This window comes from Mesocricetus auratus, unplaced genomic scaffold, assembly GCF_017639785.1.
Source record: "Mesocricetus auratus isolate SY011 unplaced genomic scaffold, BCM_Maur_2.0 Super-Scaffold_100008, whole genome shotgun sequence".
Taxonomy (NCBI): domain Eukaryota; kingdom Metazoa; phylum Chordata; class Mammalia; order Rodentia; family Cricetidae; genus Mesocricetus; species Mesocricetus auratus.
In genome coordinates this window covers 28,895,229-28,915,789 of record NW_024429192.1, presented here as the reverse complement: position 1 = coordinate 28,915,789, position 20,561 = coordinate 28,895,229, and the positions used below count along the sequence as shown (strand labels likewise).

Sequence of the window (20,561 nt, the reverse complement as noted above, 5' to 3'; positions counted from 1 at the left end):
TAGGTTCCTTGACAAAGATAGCAATGAAACAGATGGAGATGAAGGGCAGGCTTTGGTAACAAAAGCGTCTGGCTTAATCTTGTGCAAAGCCATTTCTCTCTCACCTCCTTCATCAACCCCAGCTAATAGCCACAATAACACTTAGAAAAATTCTCTAAGTAGGAAAGGCAATGCAGGAGGAACAGCACGCAGGCTTTAGGCACAGTGAGGATGCTATAGGGATATAGCTCACCACAGAGAGATGATCACACATTTGTAGACAGACTTTCTTTCCCCCAGTAAACATCCTTTTAATAACTATAAACAGTTTGGCTGATGGCTCAGGCTTCTTACTGGATACATTTCTCTTAATTATTAACCCATTTCTATTAAACCGTGTATCTCCTTGTGGTTTTGGCTTACTGGCCAATGCTCCAGCATGTTATTCTTCATCAGCTACATGGCATCTCTCCAGTAGCTTCTTTCCATTTCTTCTCCCCAGAATTCTCCTTGGATGTGTTGCTGAACAGATCGCATTTCCAATATAAGATTTCAAACACATAAAGCAATAGAAGTGCACCTTTTTCAAAAACAAAATCACTTAGTTAATAGTAATTTAAAAAGCCTTTATCCAAAAATCATAGAGAAAAACTATATTAATATTATACAGAAAGTTAAGCTTTTACATTCTTAGCCATTGATATTTGCACTTTGCGGGACTCTATGGCAGGAAAGCATTTGATTTTATGTCTAATTTGTCAGAAAATATAATTTGTATTTCATCAGAAAACACAATCTTTAAAAGGTCATATGTTCTTTTCATAGCTCCCTTATCAGATACTGTTCAGGCTTCACATAAATAAGACAGTATTCAAGGTCTCAGCAAAGCTCACACAGAATCTTGGAGGATGCTTTTCACAACAGCTCCCACTATGCCTCCTGGTGACTGCCCTCAGGTCTATGTATAACATTTTGATCATACAATGTACTTTTATTTACAGTTTCCTTTCAATTGTTGTATATGCAGTATCTTACTCACTTCCTGCAGGGTGCACTTTGGTTATTATTGTGCAGCACAATATAGTGTTCACTCACTCACCGAAACATTTTTCAGCACTTAACACTAGGGAGGATTTTATAAGTAGTGGGTGAACATGAAGAATGAGTATCTTCTTCATGCTGCACATTCTTTGAAAAACACTAAAGCTGAATTTGCTTTCATAGGGACTATGTATTCCTCCAACCCAAATGTAATCAATTTTCTTATTAGTGGCTGTAAACCATCCACTTCTGATGATTATGTGGTTATTTGGGGAACCTGAAAGTAAGGCGTTGCCCCTCTATTCTATTTCACTGTGTTAGATTTATGTCTTCGAGAATTCCTGAATTTATGTAGAAGAAAGTGTATTCAAAGGTCAAGATGCACTTACATCATTTTCCTAATTGTAGGCGTTTTAAGCTGAAGGTACGAGAAATAACTGAAGGTCACGTGAGAATAATTCTGCCAGGGTTACAAATTGGGGACAAACGGCAAATGGCTTGGAAGCGCTTTTAAAAGAAAATCTCTAATAATGCTTCTTGCAGCCTCACTAAATTGTAAAGATCATCTGCTGCGGTAATAATAGTGGTAAATACAGTGTGTGGGTGGTTAATGTTACATCACTCGAATACCCTTTAGAAAGCTTCAGAAAAGAAAAGCCTAGAAGACTCGGATGAAAAGGAACGCTGTGCAATTGTTAGGTTAATGGGGATGCTGGTTTAAATCTATACTCTTTGAAATTAAATGAATATCATAGAAACAATTACGCTTTGTGCCATCGTGGTGCTAATTTTTCTTCGTGAAATAATTGTGTCCATTGCACGGCTGGGATTGGGATGATTAGCCCAGTTTCATACACAGCCTCTGTTGCTTTGGGCACATGGGAAAACCTCACAGATGTTGGAATAACGGAGCTAAAAGTACGAGCTAGTTTATCAAGAAGCCTATGAGTAAGCCAGCTTATTTAAACATACATGAATGTATGTGGACATTAAAATGTCATACAGATACCAAGCATATCACAAAAGGCAAAAAAGCACTAAATATTGTAAATTTAAATCAATTTTATCACGTGTTGTAAATGAGTGTAACACAGAGAACATTCATTAGGGGATTTATTTGCACTGGATTCACCAAGAAAATATCAATGTCCAAGCTCCCTTGAGACCCACTCAATAATACTATTCAGAGTGATGAGTACCACCATTGCTAGTGGGTCACATTTCTAAATATCCCAATGCCAAGGTTATATCTCAATTAAATTATAGCAATTAAATTAGAATTGGCAGCAGATGAATTCTGTGATATACATATACATATATATTTGTGCATATTTGTGTATAGAATCACAATATGATAGTATAGATCACTAATTAGTTATTGTTCATTTTAAGCATGACAGATTGTTTTATTATGGAGGCAAGCTGTGTGTGGGGGAGTGGGAGCTGGGAAGAAGAGAGGGGGAGAAATAGGAAGAGAGAGTAGGTCATGGGGGAACAGGAAGGCTGAGTGGGGGTTATTATAGGGGAAGAGGGAATCCTAGGTTAGAAGAGAGATCAGGCACCAGTGTGCCTGTAGTGATCTAAAGGGATGACACCAACTGGCAAGCTAAGCAATAGTGGAGAGACCACCTCGAATGCCCATTCCTGATAATGAACTTGATGTCCATAACCATCCTGGAGCCTTCATCCTGTGACTGATGGAAGCAGAGGCAAACATACAATTAATCACTGAACTGAACCCAAGGAACCCAGTGACAGAGAGAGAGGAGCGATGAGCAAATTGGCAAAGAATGGGCTGGCAAAACCAGCAGAGACAGCTGATCTGAACAGGGGAGAGCTCTTGGACCCCAGACTGAGAGCTGGGAGGTCAGTATAGGACTGATCCAGACCCCCTAAATGTGAGAGTCAGTGAGGAGGCCTGGGCAACCTATGGGGCCCTGGGCAGTGGATCAGTGTTTATCCTTGGCATACAAATGGACTTTGTGTGTCCATAACACAAAGAGGGATGCTCTTTCAGCCTGGACTCTTAGGGGAGTGCCTGGACCCTGCCCTGCGTGAAATGACAGACTCTAGATATCCCCTATGTGGAAGGAAATGGTGATAGGGTGGGAGGCTGGGGGGGGGGAATGGTGGGAGGGTGCGGGAGGAGGGGAGGGAGAGGGAACTGGGGTAGACATGTAAAACAAGCTATTTAAAATTAAAATAATAAAAAAAGAAAAAAATCAAGCGTAGGGATAGGTTGTAGCAATGTTTTATAATTAGACATGATAAAACACATTATAATCCCAACACTAAGGAGACTGAGACAGAAAGTCACAATTTTGAGGCAGTCTGAGCTACATAATGCGACTAACTTGAACTGTGAAACAAGATGGCACATCCGAATATTTAACCTAACAAAAAACTAAGGAGGCGATATCTTTCCCAGTGTGTTCTTTTGTATTGAGATGGTATATATTCTTGTACTGAGATGATATACCCACTACCTAGTATCACAGGATAGGTGACTGAAACAGACATCTCCATAAGTCTGAAGTCAAGGATTCTTTGTTTTAGTTTCTCAAGACAAAGGTTCTCTGTATAACAGCCTGGCTGTTCTGGAACTCTCTGTAGACAAGGCTGGTCATGAACTCAAAGAGATCTGCCTGATTCTGCCTCCCAAGTGCTGAGATTAAAAGGTGTGTGCCACCACGGCCCAGCTGAAGTTAGGTATTCTTAGAGTTGGTTTCTTCTGTGAACTCCTACCCTGGTTTGTAGATGACCATCTTCTTGTTGTTTCACACTGCATTTAATTTCCCCCTTTTATAAAGGCCCAAATCAGATTGGATTAGGATTATGCTCTTGACTTCATTCTAACTTATTCCTTTTCTGAATATCCCATAACAGCTGAACACATGAACTTGGAATGGAAGGCACAATCTAGCCTATAACAGTGAGAGAGAAGAACACTTTTGGGTTTGGGTTTGTCATTTAAACATAAATAGGGAAAACAGTGCTACTGTGCCCACCTAGGATACTCATTTTAATCAGAAAAGATAACAGGAAATCATTCAAATTTGTAGATATTATCAATGGTAAGACAAAACTGACATCTTTCTGAATGAAAACCTGCTCACACAACTTTGCGTCATATGTTTTTCTCACTTAAATTTGGTGTTTTCTGCCTTACCTTCCCTGCCTAGAGCAGAAGTTTGTCTGTGAATCCACTGTTACTCTGACTCTTGTAGGCTCTTTGGATATTTGCTTCTGATTATATCAGCCTTTTGTGATATTCAAAAGACCAACAATTCTTCGTGGATAACTATTAATGATAGTTTTATTACCATGATTCATGGTTACAATAAGCACACAAGCTTTTGAATGACCTCGAATTTATAGAAATAAAATATAAGCTTAAACAAGGAGGCCACCCCACTAAAGAACTCAGGAAGTGAACAAAGGGCCTCATTCCAGGAACTGGCCAAACCACAGAATGGAATGTATGATTTAGCAACCTTAATTGCAGAAGGGCTGTAAACCCACAAAAGGCCAAATTCCGGGCTGCTTATCACCTGTGACGAACTGACCAGGGTGTCAGAGATGGGCAAACAAGATTCGTGGGAAATGATGAGATGATAACCACCATTTACTTAGGGAGAGCTGATTAACACATACCAAAGTCTGACAACATGTAGGTCAGGAGGACATCTACTTCCCTGGTCAGTAGTCACATACCCCCTCCCTTCCCCCCCATCACCCCCCTCCCCGTCACAAGATAGGGACCCCTCCCAAAGGCTTGTGGTTTTTGTCTTTAAAAGCTGATTGTAACTGAACCTTGGGGCCAATCGGTCTAAAAGCTGACCAAGAGGCCCATCTGCAGATGCCTAATTAAAGCCTCTTGCGTGTTGCATCAATTGGCGCATGGACTCTTGATTCTTGGGGCGACGAATCCAGCTTGGGGACCCCTCTTCAATTTGAGGGACCCCAACACTTTATTAACATTACAGTGTTAAAAATGATAGAAAAAGTAGATACTCAAAAGAGATTGTTGCACAAAACTGAGATAAATGAAACTCTCTGGATAATTTTTATAAGCTAGAAGGGTAGCAGGCCTCCTGCTATTTCAAAACTACAACATATGGTAAAACCCATAAGGTATATGCATCTTTAAACCTTTAAATATAACATATACCAGTGCTACTCATCAGAAAATAATTAACCATCTTAAAAGATAATAAATTTTTACATCATAATTTTCACTTTTTAGACTATAAAGAGCAGTTTATCTCTAACCAAAAGTACCAACCATAATTACAAGTTATTATACAAGAATAATTCTATAAAACTTCAATGTTTTATTCAATATTTCTTCTCAATGAATCCAAGTCTGTCCCCAAATTATAGCACTACCCTTCCTGTTGGGACAAGGTCTCCCTATATTGCTCAAACTCCCGGGCTCCAGAGATCCCACTGTCTCAGCCTCTCCAGTAGCTGGACGCATAGCTAGCTCCCCTCCACAGTATGGTATCACACTTTCTTCACCACCTTAGGCCCACTTCTTACTAACTGCCTTCTCCGTGTACATGCCAAACCTCTTTTCCTCAGCTTGCTCTAAGTTTTTCATGACTTCCTCTCCATCCGGCATTGTCAACAATCCACTCAGCACTGCATCAGGTCTGCCTGCTGCCAAGGGTCAGGACTGCACACCCATGCTCTAGCACAATTCCACTTGCAGTAATAATTCAGCTTTCATCGATAAAGAGAGCTCTGCCTATCTTTTAAAACTCCCTGCAAGCATTGTTTGTAATAGACAGAACCTGAAAACAAGTTAGATGCCTCTCAGCCAAAGAATGGGTAAGAAAATGTGGTACATTTACACAATGGAGTACTACTCAGCTGTAAAAAAAATGATGACCTCATGAAGTCTGCAGGCAAATGGATGGAACTAGAAAAAAACTTCCTGAATGAGGTAACAAGGCATGTATTCTATTCCCTCATGAGAGATATCAGATGTAAAGCAAAGGAAAATTGGCCTACAATATACAGCTCCAGAGAAGCTAGGTAACAAGGAGGATCCTAAGAGGGAAACATGGATCTCCCTGGGAAGGGAAATTACATGAGACCTACTGGGTAAAATAGGGATGGGGACTGCTAAGGGGGAGGGGAGGGATGGTGAGAATGCAAGGGAATGGCATGGTCAGGTGGGGGATGGAGTGGAAGAGCAATGAAAGGCGTATCTTAACAGAGAGAGCCACTATAGGGCTAGGGAGAAACATGGTACTAGAGGAGAGCAGAATGAGAGATACCATAATAGAGGGAGCCATTATAGGTTTAAAGAGAAATCTGGCACTAGTGAGATTTCCAGAGATCTATAAGGATGACACCAACTGGCAATCTAAGCAATAGTGGAGAGGCTACCTTAAATGCCCTTCCCCTATAATGATACCTTGTATGCCATCCTAGAGCCTTCAGCCAGTGGCTGATAGAAGCAGAGGCAGATACCCACAGCGAAACCCTGAACTGAACTCCTAGAAACAAGCTGCAGAGAGGGAGGAGTGATGAGCAAAGGGGTAAAGACTGGGCAGGTGAAACCCACAGAAACAGGTGACCTGAAAAAGGGGGGAGCTGATGGACCCCATACTGATGGCTGAGAGGCCATCATGGGACTGATCCAGACCCTCTGAATGTGGTGTCAGTGAGGAGGCCTTGACATTCTTTGGGGCCTCAAGCACTAGATCAGTATTTATCCCTGGCATCCAAATGGACTTTGAGAGCCCCATTACATGTGGAGGAATGCTCTCTCAGCCTGGACACATGGGGGAGGTCCTAGGCCCTGCCCAGGATGATATGACAAACTTTGGAGAGCCCCCATGAAGGACCTCACCCTCCCTGGAGAATGAAATGGGGAGGGGGGGGGTTGGGAAGTCGGTAGGCGTGGGGGAGGAAGGGAGGGAGAGAGAACTGGGATTGACATGTGAAGTAAACTTGTTTCTAATTTAAATAAAAAATAAAAATAGAAAATAAAATACTGAAACCTACAAAGACAGCTGACCAGACAAGGGAGAGCTCTTGAATGTTGGCTGAGAGGCTGATCCAGACTCCATGAATGTAGTGTCAGTGAGGAGGCCTCAGAAATCTCTGGGGTCTTGGATAGTAGATCAGTGTTTACCATGACTTACGAATGAACTATGGGAGCCCATTCCACATAGAGGGATGCTCTCTCAGCTTGTACACATGGGGAAGGGCCTAGGTCCTGTCCTGGATGAAATGACAGACTCTGGAGATTCCCCCTAAGGAGGAGGGCCTCACCCTCCCTGGGGAATGATAAGAGGATTGGGTAGGGGGCTCGAGGGAGGATGGTGCAGGGACAAGGGAGGAGGGGTAGGTGAGGGAGCTGGGATTGACATGTGAAGCATGCAGCATGTTTCTAATTTAAATAAAAACATATATTGAGAAAAATAATAAAAGAGAATCCACAATGACCTTAGCTAAGTTGCCTAGCAATAGTGGAGAAGATACCAGAACTGGCCTACCTCTCTGTAATCAGATTGGGGAACACACAACTCTCATCGCAGAGCCTTCATCCAGTAACTGATGCAGCTTGACAGAGATCCACATCCAAGCACCAGGTCAAGGTCTCAGAATCCAGTTGAAGGAGAGAAGAGGGAATATATCAATCAGAAGGGAGGTCAAGATCACGATGAAGAGACCTACACAGACAGCTGAACCACGCTGGTGGAAACTCATGAACTCTAGACCAACAGCTGTGGAGACTCCAGGGGACCAAACTAAGCCCTCCATATGTGGGAGACAGTTGTGAACCTTGGATTATGTGAGGGGCCCCTGGCAGTAGGACCATGATTAAAAAACTCTCTGCAACCAATTGTACAGTACTCTGTGACTTCTTTTTTCACCATATTGTGTGTGATATTCATCCCATTTATTAAAATCCATTCTTCTTTTATTGGAGTATTTCCATTGTAGAATCTGGGCTGTTGATTCTCATTGTTCAGTTAAATTCTAGTTTGGAGCAATGATGACTACAGCTTGTATGAACAATTTTTGAAATTTCCTTTAAATGGACATTTTTCTTGATTTCTCTCTCTCTCTCTCTCTCTCTCTCTCTCTCTCTCTCTCTCTCTCTCTCTCTCTCTCTCAGAAGTAAGTTATTTGGATCATAAGCTAAGCAAATACTCCAGGTGTTCTATCTCATTTCAGGTAAGCCATTTGTTTCCTTTTGTGTCTTCATAAACACGGAATTTGTGGTGAGACATATGGCAAAATCTTTTCAGTAATATGGCAAGGCACTGAAGAATGAGTCTTTCCCTTGTACAGATGCCAAATGGAGCTGCTTTACTAAAAACTGTTAAGATTCACATTAACTAAAACCCTTCATGTTTGTTTGTTTGTTTTTTAAGAAAACTTATCCATTTCAATATCATACATGCACTTAATGCTTTCTGGCCACATTTTCCTCCACCCCTCTTCTGTTCCTCTTCTACTCCCATCAATTATTCCTCCCACACCAATTTCCCATCCTACTTTCCCAACTTTTTACTTTGTCATTGTTTTTGCTTTGTGAGCCACTGTATGAAACCAGGGCAGTGCCATGAGAGTGAGTGGGAAGCTACCTACTAGAGCATGAGTAACTTTTCATTGTCTCTGTCACTGAAATCGGTTGACTTTTTCTACACCAGTAGCCCCAGACTGCCATTGCTCCCTCGTGTCTGAGGGACATTAGACCCTCCCCTATCTATGACTGAATGCTAATGGGTTCAGTCTTGTTCAAGTTCTATTCAAGTAACTTTAAAACGTGTAATGAGTTCATGAGTGCTATGGACATGCCATGCCTCTCAGACATTGTTTCTTGGCCCTCCCTCCCATTATCTTTCTCTTATATTGCTCTACTGATTCCTTTGTTATACTCCCTGAGATTTGGAGAGAGTGATATGAATTGGCTGTTTTATACTGAACACCTGTTCTCAGCATCTTAACCAGTTGTGTGTCTCTGTATTAATTACTGTTCTCTACAAACAAAAGCTCCTTTTTAGGCTGAAGAAAGCCTATAGTCTTTGGATATAAACATAATCACTTAAGAGAAAGTTTAATGACATATCCACTTAGCAAAATAATAGTAGTAGGTTTATCCCTATGCCGTTTTGTCTCTGGGCTTTTGACAAACTCTACAGTATGGGCATGAACTCTCTCATGCAGATGAAGCCTCAGATCCTTCCAATAACATGTTGATTATACCAATCTATGCTAGGAGTAAACTGGCAACATCTATGAAAAGAAACAGCCATTGTTTCAAACGGATCTTTATATGCAAATTTTATTTAAACTTATTAATACACCTAAAATTTTTATTCCTCTTTCTTTTTCTTTCTATTTTTTTAGTTAGTTTCTTTATTTATTTTGGTTCATTTGCTTGTTTGTTTTTTTAAGAGAGGGTCTCACTATGTAGCCCCGACTGACGTGGAACTAGCTAAATGGACCAACCTGGTTTCTAACTCACAGAGATCCCCCTGCTTCTGCCTTCCCAGTGCTGGGATTAAAGATACCTGCCACCACTTCCCACTTATATTGTTCTGTCAAATGTGAAAATGGGGAGAGTGGGCTAGCTAGGCTCAATGGCAGTTTAATGAAATGTGGAGGACTTAGAGCCAGCTCTGCTTGCTAACAACAAGCTGTAGGTTCAAGTCTTCCCACGTGCATCTCTGTAAATAGTCACAGAACTCAAGCCATGGATTTGATTGTCTTCAAAGCCAAATGTATTAATTAGAGTGATTTAAATTAAATATTTATGACAGCACATTAAATATTTAAGTATATTATAGAATATAACTTTATTTATATAAGTTACATATATAAATTTATGTTCTAAAATCAAGTAAAGTGTAATGTGTTTATTTAATGCTGTGCTAATATTTGATTATGCAAATGCATTCTGAAAATTTCTTTGTTACTTTAAGTGGTAGATTTCAAACATATTTTCATTATGATTTACTTATTAATAAAATCTATTCCAAACATCAAGCTATTTTCTCTGTTGTCTATGCTGTGGAAGACTCTTTGGTTTCACGAAAGTGTTTAGTACTGTTTTTAGTGTCACATTTGTAGGTGGCTTCTTCCTGTTATTATAAAAAATTTATTTATCTTACTGGAATGGAATGCTCATCTGGTCTTTCAAAATGATTCTAGATTAGAAAATTGACTGTTTTTAATACACCAATATACACAATACACACATACACACACCCCATCATCAAAGCAAAACACATTCTTCCTTTGTTTAGTATATGCATTTTTAGTCTTAAGGGGTTCCTATAAAAATAGAAGTCAGACTATCTGGATTTCATATGTACACCTGGAAATGAAGCGTTATTAACAAATTTTATTTCTTTTTCTGTAAAATAAGTAGTTTCCTTGGATGAAATCCAAAGGCCCTCTGTTGACTATTACTTTTAGTTATTTGTGTGTTGAATAGAATTCATTCACCCCTACTATACTAACACCCATTGTGCATCACAGTTGCAATACTGCATCTGTTGTTGTTTGAGTAGTGAGGCTTCTTAATGGTATATTCTACCATATGTGTGTATATATACATATTTGTGTGTGTGTGTGTGTGTGTATGAAATCACCCTATTCATATTTTCCCAGCATCTCTCTTACGCCAAAGTTTCATTTGATCACTTGATGATTTGAGTCATAGATAACTAAAGTAATAAAATATATTAACAGATCATGCAAACTTGTCATTACTGACTAAAACACTAATGTACTGGGACTGGAATGATTGATCAGCAGTTAAAAGCACTTGTTACACTTACAGGGGACCTAGGGTCTGCTCCTAGCACCCATGTATGGCTCACAAACACCTGTAACTCCAGGTCCAGTGGCTCAGACACCATCTTCTAACCTCTGCAGGCACCAGGTATATATGTGGTACGCAAATACATGTAAACAAAACACTCAGAAACATACTTTTAAAAATAAATCTCTAAGACAAGAGTCTAGTAGAGTGATCTATACTTGCATGTAATCCAAGCTCTAACTGGATGACCTATAGGACTGGGGAAGTGTGGGTTGTAGGAGGATCTCTGCAGTTTGGTGACCAGCGTAGCCAACGGATGAGACCAAGGTTCAATAGGAGAACTTAAATCAATATATAAGGTGGTGAATGATTGACTAAGACACACGACATTGACCTATGGATTCTATGCATACATGCATATATATCTGAGTACACATGTGCATGTATGCACATGTCTTTATAAACAAATGTATGCATCTATTGCCTAGTCCCTCCCTACTTCCAAAGAGAGAATTTCACAGTTTACTCCAGGTTGTCCTCAAACTCGTCATCCTTCTGTTTCAACTTCCTACTCGACAGATTAGAACTTTGTGCCAGCATGTTTGGTGGCCTCATTGACTTTCACCAATTGGCTGAGTTTTTATTTGTTATTTGTTTTTTTAAGTAGTATTAGACTCTAATTCTCTTCATTTTGGTTTACATTGTTTTATCTATGAATCTCTGGTATTTTTTATTTTCATTTAAAAATAGTTATTTATGGCAACACAAATTTAAATACTATACTACTATGCATATCTTGAAGTATTGTTTTATGTCTCGTAGATTATAATATTGTGTCATGAATCAAATATATACAGAAGTAGAGAGAATAGTACTAAAACACTCATGTATTATTCATCTCTGAAATTTCTTGCCTATTGTACATAATTTTTGTAGCTTCTTATGAAGCTAAATTTTAGATACAATGGATTTCTATTGTAATCACCTTAAAAGAAGTGTTCCTACTGAGATAAATTTCTATTCTTTACCATAATTTATTTTGTTTACACTAAAATATTGATTCATCCACCCATTTAAGTAAGAAACACACACTGCTTGCATGCTAAGTGCTATTCAGCTTAGTGGAAGACATTTTTGGTGGGGGAGTTGGGTTCATCTACCAATTCTAACCTTCAAGTGGCCATTTGCTGAGCTCAGCATAGGGTTTCTGACATGCCTGGAGCTCTGGCTTTTGGAAGACAAGACTGAGAACCATCCTCACATAGAAATAAATTAGGTTATTAGGTTATGATATATGTTGGGAACTGAAGGAGTTTAGATTTGGGTCACCAGAAATCTCAGGTTCCTTTTGCATGTTTAATTACCTTTGGTTTTTTTTAACGTGATTTATCTTCTGTAAGAAAGTTGTATAAAATTCAAATTCTTTGTATTTTAAACCCTACAGTTGATTTTAGCTTGCAGAATTTCTGCCTTTTACAATCTAAGTAGTCATCTTTCTTCCTTCACGGATATGGTTTATATAATTTAATCTTTCATTGCATTGAAATAAAATAGGACTACTGAATATTTATTTGAAAATATGTCAGGGAAGACATGTAGGAATACATGGTTACAGTCTAGAAATTAGTCATGCTCACCTCTAAAACAATTATGTTTTGTGATCCCAAGTGTATAGGTATAAGTTATACTGTCTGGGCTGATCTTGTCTGGTGTATTTTGTGACTTTGTTGCAATTTATTTTCACCACAGAATGTGTTTCTGACATGAGAATTATTGCAGGCATGTAGTTATGTTTCAGTCAGTTTCACATATTAACTAATTTGATTTGTACTGAATTATCCAGAAGGTAGGGAATAAATTACATAAAATCCTCAACTTAGTGAAACAGCTTGTGGGAATTCAATTAGTTCATCCAAGCTCATTTGATGACAAAAATCTCACTAGAGCTCAGGTCTTCTAATTCAGAATAAATCCGACTGCCAAGTTTTCTGTTAGCATGACAGAGTGTTTTGTAATTTTAGGAATAATAGCTATCTTTCAGACATTTCTTTTTATTGACATAAAATAAAAAGACTCTAAAATTACTTATTATCTCCTTCTGGATCTCTCATAGCCCAATCAGAATTTATTAGAATAATTTGTTTCCACTTATGTGTGCTGTGCACTAGGCATGAGTTGGCAGTGTGCCTCTATGGGTTGGTCCAGATTTTGTTTCATTTGTCCTATCTTCGTTTATTGTACCTTTACCCAAAACCTTGACACCTGGCAGAGTAAGACAAACATCTGGAGTATTTATTTTAATGCTTTTTAAAACATTTTTGTGTCTGTTCTGCTCCTTTCCCTAACAAAGGGCTTTGCTGTGTATTCACTGAGCAACACAGAAAACATGGCATAAGGAAAAAAAAAAAACAAGGTATTCTTCACAGAGATCATCAACAGAGTCTTACAAGGGAAGGAGTTACTTTACAGACTCCAACTGACCCAGTGTAGCACTCAAAACCCCAGAAATGCTATGGACATATAGCTGCACATTGTAACATTTGTAGTCTATTTGTTTTCTTTAAGATTGATTTTAACCTGTCAGCTATTTTCAGCAAAAGATTGTCATAGCGTACATACATATGTATAGGTCTGAGTCAAGGCATAAGAGTTTAATAGTAAAACTATGCATTTAGCTTAGGGTTTACAAGCTGTTTATATGGGAAGTCCAAGGCATAGTAATGTAGTTACATTGTTTTCTTAAAGGGAATTAGAACAAACTGAGTATACAGTGGGACAGCAGGTTGAGCACACAGTTTTAAGTGATCTCAAGGCACATTATTAACTTGCTTGCAAAGTCAGGTAGGAGTTCAGTATCTCTGAAGTCAATAGATACTATTAGAAAAAATATTATACAATTATTCTTTTGCGCATGTGTGCGTACACGCACATACTCATACACGCCAACACACAGAGCCTTCTGAGTCCGTTGACAGTGGGTCATATTGAAATGGTTTTAAGGCCAATCACTTGGTTTTGAGTACCAAGTTAGGGGAACACAGATTCCCCCCTTTCTCAGTCATTAATTGTCTGTCACTCTTCATCTGTGTGTAGGTAGGGCCTTTTGTGATTTCCCCTATTCGCATAATCATGTTAACTGATGTTGTCACTGACCTTTCAATTATCATTTAGGTGATCATATTGTTGAGATTTCACGGTGCAGCTTTCCTGCCACATTCAGAAGACACATCTTATAGTAAATGTGTGGACTCTCTGGCCCATCTAGTCTTTCCACCCCTTCTTCTGAAATGCTCTCTGAACCTTAGGTGTAGGGTTTCTGTTTTAAATGTGCCTGTAGTCATGTTGTGTCCCGTGGTCAGCTGTTTTCTGCATTTTGGCCAGTTGTAGCTTTTTTGTAATGATTCCTCTCTAAGCCAAGATATATTTCTTGGCTAAGGGTAAGAACTATACTTATCTGTGCATATAAAGATGGATATTTATAATGTATAAAAACTGGAGCATTTCCTGTGCATCTTCACAGACACAAACCAGTCGCTAGATCTGGCACACAGAAGCTCAAGAAAAGAATGTCAAGGTCGTGGTTATGATCCTAGATGCTTCTGAATCAATATGCCTTTAGTAAGACCACAGAAGATTAAGAGAGCCATTGCTTAGGACTTTTTTCCACTTGTAAGCCATATAAAATGGAAACTACTGAACACACCAGCATGAGATTTAATGGGCTCTTGTGATGGAAAATTGTTCCTAGTGTTACAGCGTTTAGGGACTAAATAAGTGTTGTGTGGAATGAGGGCATAGAAAGTCTTCTTGACTGAGAAATCCATTGTGTTGTGCAGAAGTGGGGAATAGGGAAGGAACTCCTGGAAGACAACAGAAAATGTGTGCCCGCAGACTTCCAGGAAAAAAATATATTTCATTGATACATGACATCTAAGTTTATCTAAGTTTACATATTACTCAAATTGTATATATATTACTGAGTTGTTTTGCATTTTTAAATGAACATTTTATTTCAAGTATATACTATTTAAAATCTTTATTATTTTTTCATACAGTGTATTTTGATCATGGTTTTTCCCCCTTTCCCAGGTCCTCCCAGATCATCACCACATCCTTATCCTCTTAACTTCATGCTCTCTCTTTCTTTCCCTGCCCCTTCTCTCTCAAAAAGAAAAAGAAACAAAACTGAAAATTAAAACAAACAAGAAACAAATAAGACCAAAAAAGCCAATACAAAGTAAAAAGCCAACCAAAACAATGGAGTCTGTTTTGTGTTAGTCAAGTGCTAACACAAAACTGTGACACTCCATTGGAGAAAATGGATTTGTCCTTTGTCAACATATAGCAAAATACTTTAAAATTGTATCCTCTAAGTTTTAATGCAAAATTGATCTTGACTAAAGGAAAGTAACAGATTTGTTAAAAATAATAATAATAAGGAAACCACTTCAATTCTGTTGGTCAACCTTATCTTGGCAAGTTTTAGTCTTTGGATCAATGAAGAGAATATGAACCTGGGTTGTTTTCATAATTCATTTGACTTCTTCAGTTCCAAGGCTATTTAGGTTAAACAGTCCATTTTTCTCTAGTTTTTAATTTAAATTAGAAACAAGCTTTTTTTCCATGTCAATCCCGGTTCCCTCTCCCTCTTCTCCTCTCCTGCCCCCTATCAACCCTCATCCCATCCCTTTTTGCTCTCACAGAGGGTGAGACCTTCCATGGGGTATCTCAAATTCTGTCATATCCTTTGGAGCAGGGCCTAGGCCCTCCCCTGTGTGTCTGGGCTGAGAGAGCGTCCCTCTATGTGGAGTGGGCTCTCCAAGTCCATTCGTATACCAGGGATAAACACTGATCCACTACAAGAGGCCTCACAGATTGTCGATTCCTCTTCACTAACACCCACATTCAGGGGGTCTGGATCAGTTCTATGCTGGTTTCCCAGTTATCAGTCTGAGGTCCATGAGCTCCCCCTTGTTCAGCTTAAACAGTTCTTTTTATGTGGCAAATTATTTTAACTATAACCATATAACATCCGAGTTACTTGGACTGACATAGGGCCCTTTAAAAATGTCAGTAAGAAAAGAGACTTTTATGTTTTATTGTTTGTTGGGGAAGTCCTGTGTATATGTCAATAAAGTACTGTCTGGCCAATAGGAATCTAGATAGGTGGGGCTAGGAGTCCAGGAGGATTCTGGGAAGGAGAAACACAGGAGAGTTCGAGATGTAACGCCATGGGGTAGGAGCCCAGAACTATTCTCCGGTAAGAGACATACTTAGATTAACAATTATGGGGTAATTACTTAAGTCAGAGCTAGCCAGTAAGAAACAAGCAAGGCCAACAGCTTCATAATTACTACAGCATCTTGTGTGGTTATTTGGGGACTACAATGCAGCAGAGCCCAGGCGGCTGGTGGGGGATAAACCAAAGCGGCTAGCAAAGAAAAAGCTTCTCTTTACAGAATTGTTATTTGAAAATGTTACTTAGTTTGTTAAACTTTCTTCACATAAAAGCAGTTTTAAAAAATAGAGGATGTGGAGAGAGGGAAACACTCCTCCACTGCTGGTGGGAGTGCCAACTCGTACAGCCACTTTGGAAATCAGTATGGAGATTCCTCAGGTAAATGGGAATTAATCTACCACAAGACCCAGCAATTCCACTCTTAGGCATATATCCAAAGGAGGCAAATTCATACAACAAGGGCATCTGCTCCACTATGTTCATAGCAGCATTATTTGGAATAGCCAGAACCTGGAAGCAACCTAGATGTTCCTCAACTGAAGAGTGGATAGAGAAAATGTGGTACATTTACACAATGGAGTATTACTCAGCAGAAAAAAACAATGGAATCTTGAAATTCGCAGGTAAATGGATGGCACTAGAAGAAACCATCCTGAGTGAGGTAACCCAGTCACAAAAAGACAAACATGGTATGTACTCACTTATATATGGATTTTAGACATGGATCAGGATAGTGCCAGTCTGCACTCCCACGGACAGAGAGTCTGGGAAACAGGAAAGAACCTACAAGATATGCATAGTACCCAAGAGAAGAGGAATGAGGCAAGATCCTCTGAACAGATGGGGAACACGGCGAGGGGTGGGGAGGAGTGGGAGCTGGGAAGAAGAGAGGGGAAGAAGAGGAAGAGAGAGTAGGTCATGGGGGAACAGGAAGGTTGAGTGGTGGGTTAGAATAGGGGGAAGAGGGAATCATAGGTTAGAAGATAGATCAGGCACCATTGTGACCTCTAGTGATCTAAACGGATGACACCAATTGGCAAGCTAAGCAATAGTGGAGAGACCACCTCGAATGCCCATTCCTGATAATGAACTTGATGTCTATAACCATCCGGGAGCCTTCATCCTGTGACTGATGGAAGCAGAGGCAAACATACAACTAATCACTGAATTGAACCCAAGGAACCCAGTGACAGAGAGAGAGGAGTGATGAGCAAATTGGCAAAGAATGGGCTGGCAAAACCAGCAGAGACAGCTGATCTGAACAGGGGAGAGCTCTTGGACCCCAGACCGACAGCGGGGAGGCCAGCATGGGACTGATCTGGACCCCCAAATATGAGTGTCAGTGAGAAGGCCTGGGAAACCTATGGGTCCCTGAGCAGTGGATCAGTGTCTATCCCTGGAATACAAACAGTCATTGTGTGCCCATAACACAAAGAGGGATGCTCTCTCAGCCTGGACTCTTAGGGGGAGTGCCTGGACCCTACCCTGAGTGAAATAACAGACTCTAGATATTCCCTATGTGGAAGGAATTGGCAATAGGGTGGGAGGCTGGGGGCGATGGGGGGAGTGCAGGAGGAGGGGAGGGAGAGGAAACTGGGATTGACATGTAAAACAAGCTATCTAAAATTAAAATTAAAACATAGAATATGATTTCTTGTCCATTGCTCACCCTCACCTTGTCAGTGTGCCCTGTTCCTTCACGGGAGCCTACTTTTTCAGGGTATACAGAGGGTCAGCTGAGACCCCCAACCTCATGGATAGGGCAATTCCTATGTTTCTGGACTTTGCATCCACAGCTGGCCATTGCTGGACTGCAGCCTGATGTGCCCCGAGATCCTGGTAGCTTCGGGTCTGCGGTGATGGATGGACTGTGGAGGTTCAGCTATGCGAAAAGGAACTGAAGCTTCCTACCTTCCTTCCGCACCTACTCCCGACCACTCCCGACTCCTGAGGAGCCGTCGGTTCTTTGCAGACCTTCTGACTCTTCTAAGCAGACACTGCCATCTAGCCCCTCAGTCCGGAACCCGGCCATCTACCTGCTGGACCACTTCATGGACCAGTACAACATCACCCCCTCCAAACAGCTGTATACTGTGGCTGTCCCCTGCCTCGTGCTGGCAAGTAAGTTTGAGGACAGGGAAGACCGTGTGTGCAAACTGGAGCAGATAAACAGGACGAAGATCCTGAGCAGCCAAAAATTTTCCCTCTCCATGAAGGATTCCCACGACAGAAGTTCTGCTCCTGGAAGCTTTCACCTGGGGCCTCTGCCTGCCCACACCTGCCCACTTTCTGGATCACTACTTCTTGATCTCCATCAGTCAGAAGGACCGCCACTGCCACACCTGGCCTGCCACCTGCCTCCGATAGACCAAAGAGTGCCTCAAGGAGTATGACCTCTACTTCCTGGCAGTTATCCTGAAAGATCATGTCTTTTACAAATTCCCGTCTTCGGTGGTCGCCACAGCCTGGGCTGGGACCTCCAGGATCTGCCTGCAGATCTCTCCCTATGGGACCAGAGACTCGCCGAGGATCTCAAGCTACTCCCTGGAGCATCTCAGCTCATGTATCGAAATCCTGCTGGTAGCAAATGATAATGTCCTCAAGGATGCTGACGCAGTCAAGAGTCAGGCATCGGCCATGGTGCCTGGCCCGTCACCAGCTCCCACCCAACTGCTATTCCAACCACCCTGGATGCAGACGGGGCGCTGCCGTTTTGTCAGTTAGCATAGGAACCTGCACATTTGTTTGTTAATTTTGTGCGTTTTGGCTCCCACCCTCCATCCCCTGTACCAGCCTCTTTGTGTTTATGTGCAACTGGTTTGGAGTCCAAGCTATTATATCTGTCTGCTCTGGATTGGGGCTTGTGAGAAGCATCTCCACCAGGGCCCCAGAGGTAGTCTGATTCCCAGGACCAGCTGTCCTGCAATAAGCACATCACCTGCTCTTGGTCTCATCAAAAAAAGAAAGAAAGAAAAGAACATGAGCAACAGTCTGCAGAGTGAAAAGGAAGCAAAGAGTTTCATGAAAACACGGACTTTGGACTCCCATAGAACAATGTGAGGTGCACTCTCACCCTGAACTCTTGGGGGAGGGTCTAGGCCCTGCCCTATATGAAATGACAGACTATGGACACCCCCATGGAGGGCCTCACCCTCCCTGGGGGAATGAGGGGATAACGGGGGGGGGTTGGGGGGAGGGCACGGGAGAAGGGGAGGGAAAGGGAGAGGGACCTGGAACTGACTTGTGAAGCAACCTTGTTTCTTATCTAAATTTAAACTGGAAAATAAAAGAAAAAAAAAGAAAAGAAAAGAAAAAAAAAAAAAAGAAAATGAGCTGTCCTAGTGTCTTAGGATGGCCCTGAGGAACCCGAGGTACCTGGGAGAGCCACTTGTTTGTGGGAGTAAAAGGGATGATGGGAGCTGGGACAGGGACATTTATACAGAGGAGGTTGACTCACTGCACGTTATCCTTATCAGGCTAACAAATGTGTTGGCCGATTACCGTTTATAATTGCATTGTGGTAATCTTTAGTATTACAGGGTTTTCATCTTGCCTACCACCATGCAACCTTTGGATAATTGCTTTCAATTTTCTGCAATTAGTTTTTTTTAAATGTTGAAATAGCATAGGAGACATTTTCAAAGGACCTACACCAAAGCTCACCATAGGTTTCTTTATGGAAGATATTGTAAATTAGACAAGCTCATATTTATTTTATCAACCTTGAAGCATGTGCAACTCTTTTGAAATATGACAAAAAGAGCAGATTCTAAAGAGACAGTTTAAATAATTTCTTCATAGATTAATAGCATGAGGAAATCCCACACCAGACCACTGCATCATTACAGATAAATAAAATATTTGATATGCTGCAAAGATCCTACAAATTCTATCATATTCAGAATACAAATTATTTTAAATTTGAGGCTTGATTTCTTTCAATTATTTAATATTTCTGACTGTTCTTAAATGTCTTCATTTCATTTCCCCCCATTTTTATGCATTGACCCATTTATCTTTATCCTCATAGTGCTTGTCTAGGTTGCTGCTTCATTTAAAGCTCTCAGTCGTTGACTCCTGATCCGTCTGTGACAGCCTCAATGGCACTGGTACCAGGCTGCTCTGAAGTGTGATGGCATTGCTTTCTTCCCTAGAATTAGATTCTTATCTCTTAAAGAGTTAGAGAAACATATTGTTTATCTATACTGAGGTGACTGTAACGAGCTGGTCAATTTGGCTGTCAGTAAACTAAAGTAAAATAGTTATAAATAGTACAAAATAAATCTCTCACAATTCTCTCTTGTTTTATTTCTGTCACCTTGAAGGCAAATGACAACTGTAGTTTGTTCCTGAGGTAGCCAGCTAGCAACTGCAAGTAATGTCCCCAAACTTACTTTGTTCCCTTACAACAATTATGTTACTGTATCTTTACATACCTTGCTAATTTCAAGAATTCATGATTCCTTTTAAAACTATGATGCTCCATAGTTTTAATTGCTGATAATT

The 20,561-nt window shown here is 40.5% G+C and overlaps 1 pseudogene; it reads left to right on the top strand.

The window, feature by feature from the left end:
* The first annotated feature begins 1,399 nt into the window (after window positions 1–1,399).
* On the top strand, window positions 1,400–18,779 carry LOC121141840 (annotated as a pseudogene).
* Window positions 18,780–20,561: the final 1,782 nt, after the last annotated feature.